Source organism: Cebus imitator, unplaced genomic scaffold, assembly GCF_001604975.1.
Source record: "Cebus imitator isolate Cc_AM_T3 unplaced genomic scaffold, Cebus_imitator-1.0 Scaffold39, whole genome shotgun sequence".
Taxonomy (NCBI): domain Eukaryota; kingdom Metazoa; phylum Chordata; class Mammalia; order Primates; family Cebidae; genus Cebus; species Cebus imitator.
In genome coordinates, this window is record NW_016107354.1 from 11,235,627 (window position 1) to 11,238,788 (window position 3,162).

A 3,162-nucleotide genomic window follows, 5' to 3' on the forward strand; every position below is an offset into this window, starting at 1 on the left:
AAAATCACATGCATTCCTGTACACAAATAACGGACTTAAAGAGAGCCAAATCAAGAACAAACTTCCATTCACAATTGCCACAAAGAAAATAAAATACCTAGGAATACAACTAATAAGTTGCAATGTTAAGCAGATTTCTCTATTATCACTTACATACAGACACAGAAAAATGGATAGTGGGTTCATAGACAAGGGATGAATTTTTAAAGAGATACAAGAGAGATTTTAAGTTATTGGAAAGATTCTTGCAAAAAAGATGAACGCTGGGTGTTAAACTGACTTAAACAACTTTCATTTTACCCTTGTAGAAAACTGAAAGTTCAGTAACATATTCCATTTATGTTGACAAGAATTGTGAAATCAAGCCTTTGTACTCCTTCTTTTAGGCATAAGTTTCATTAATAGATAGATAAATCTGTGGTTCTTGCATCTGCATGAATAACCTCTGATTTTGACCCATGCCCCTCTGGAACTATGACTTACCACCTCCTTGTATTTTTTTCCCTTTCAATTTTTATTTTAAGTTCGAGGGTACATGTGCAGGTTTATTACATGGGTGAATTGTGTGTCATTGGAGTTTGGCGTACAAATTATTTTGTTGCCTCAGTAGTGAACATAGTACCTGACAGGTAGTTTTTTGATCTTCAATCTTGTCTGATGCCCCACCCTCAAGTACGCCCCAGTGTCTCTTGTTTTTTTCTTTGTGTCTCTATGTACTCAATGTTTAGCTGTCACTTATAAGTGAGAACATGTGGTGTTCGTTTTCCTGTTTCTGTGGTAATTTGCTTAGAATAAATGCCTCCAGCTCCATCCATGTTGCTGCAAAGACATGATTTCATTCTTTTTTAATGGCTACATAGTATTCCATGGCATATATACACGGCATTTTCTTTATCCAGGCCATCACTGATGGGCATCTAGATTGATTCCATGGTTTTTCTATTGTGAATAGTACTTCAATGAATATATGAGTACATGTGTCCTTACGGTAGAATTATTTATATTCCTTTGGATACATATCCAGTAATGGGATAGTTGGGTTAAATGGTAGTTATGTTTTAAATTCTTTGAGAAATCTCCAAACTGCTTTCCACAATGGCTGAACTAATTTGCATTCCCACCAGCAGTGTATCAGCATTCCCTTTCTCCACAACCTCGCCAGCATCTGTTATTTTTTGACTTTTTAATAACAGTCATTCTGACTGGTGTGAGATGGTATCTCATTGTGCTTTTGATTTGCATTTTTCTAATGATTAGTGACATTGAGCACTTTTTTCTATCCTTGCTGGGCATATGTACGTCTTCTTTTGAGAAGCATTTGTTCATATCCTTTGTGCATTTTGTAATGGAGTTGTTTGTTTTCTGCTTGTTGATTGTTTAATTTCCTTACAGATTTTGGATATTAGACCTCTGTTGAATGTATAGTTCATGAATATCTTCTCCCATTCTGTAGGCTGTCTGTTTACTCAGTTGATAGTTTGTTTTGCTATGGAGAAGCTCCTTTGTTTAATTAGGTGACACTTAGGAATTTTTGTTTTTGTTGAAATTGCTTTTGGAGTTTTCATCATGTAATCTTTGCCTGCGCCTAGGTTCAGAATGGTATTTTCTAGATTTTCTTCCAGGGATTTTGTAATTTTAGGTCTTACATTTAAGTCTTTAATTCATTGTAAGTTGATTTTTTTCTATGGTGAAAGGTAAGGGTCCAGTTTCAATCTTCTGCATATGACTAGCCAGTTATCCCAGCACCCTTTATTGAACAAAGATTTCTTTCACCATTACTTATTATTGTTGACTTTGTTGAAGATCAAATGGTTGTAAATGTGTAGCTTTATTTTTGGGTTCTCTAATCTGTTTTATTGGTCTATGTTTCTGCATTTGTACCAGTATCATGTGGTTTTTGTTATCATAGCCTTGTAGTGTAGTTTGATGTCAAATAATGTGATGCCTCTGGATTTGTTCTTTTTGCTTAGGATTGCTTTGGCTATCCATCTGCTTTTTGGTTCCATATGAATTATAGAATAGGTTTCTCTAACTGGGAAAGACTTTATTGGTAGTTTGATAGAAACACCATCCAAACTGTAAATTGCTTTGGCCAGTATGGGCATTTTAATAATATTGATTCTTTCTAAACAAGAATATGGAATGTTTTTTCCATTTGTTTGTGTCATCTGTGATTTCTTTCACCTGTGTTTTGTAATTCTTGTTGTAAATACCTTTTAACTCCCTAGTTAGCTGAATTCCTATGGGGTGTGTGTGTGTGTGTGTGTGTGTGTGTGTGTGTGGCTATTGTGAATGCAATTGCATTTTTTATTTGAGTCTTAGCTTGGATGATATTGGTATGTAGAAATAATACTAATTTTTGTACATTGATTTAGTGTGCTGAAATTTGCCGAAGTTTATCAGATCTAGGAGCCTTTGAGCAGAGACTGTGGTGTTCTCTAGGTGTAGAATCACATCTGCAAAGAGAGACAGCTTAACTAACTCTTTCTATTTGGATGCCTTTTGTTTCTTTCTCTTGTTTGATTGCTTTGGCAAGGACTTCCAGAACAATGTTGAATAGGAATGGTGAGTGTGGGCATCCTTGTCTTGTTCTGGTTCTCAAGGGAAATGCTTTCAGCTTTTGTTTGTTCAGTATGATGTTGGATGTGAGTTTTTCACAGATGGCTCTTATTTTGGCAATGTTTCTCCTATGCCATGTTTCTTGAGGGTTTTCAACATGAGAGAATGTTGAATTTTATTGAAATACTTTTCTGTATCTGTTGAGATAATTATGTGTTTTCTTTTTAATTGTGTTTATGTCATGAATCACATTTGTTGATCTGTGTATGTTAGACCAACCATGCATTCCAGGAATAAAGCTTACATGATCATTGTATTAGTCTGTTCTCATACTGCTAATAAAGACATACCTGAGACTGTATAATTTATAAAGAAAAAGAAGTTTAATGGATTCACAGTTCCATGTGGCTGGGGAGGCCTCACAATTGTGGTAGAATGTGAAGGAGGGGCAAAGGCCTGTCTTACACAGAGGCAAGAAAGAGTGTGTGCAGGAGAACTGCCTTTTATAAAACTATATGATCTCATGAGACTTACTATCATGAGAACAGAATGGGAAAAACACCCCCCCATGAATCAATTACCTCAAACTGGGTCACTCCCATG

General features: G+C 35.5%; 1 long non-coding RNA gene across 1 annotated transcript in view; it reads right to left on the reverse strand.

The window, feature by feature from the left end:
* Positions 1 to 2,642, reverse strand: part of LOC119470753 — a 6,679-nt gene extending 4,037 nt beyond the window's left edge. Inside the window, exons 1-2 of the long non-coding RNA XR_005199724.1 lie at positions 2,483 to 2,642; positions 375 to 379 (exon numbers count right to left, since the gene is read on the reverse strand). This is a non-coding gene — a long non-coding RNA (uncharacterized LOC119470753). The remainder of the gene's footprint in view (positions 1 to 374; positions 380 to 2,482) is intronic.
* Positions 2,643 to 3,162: the final 520 nt, after the last annotated feature.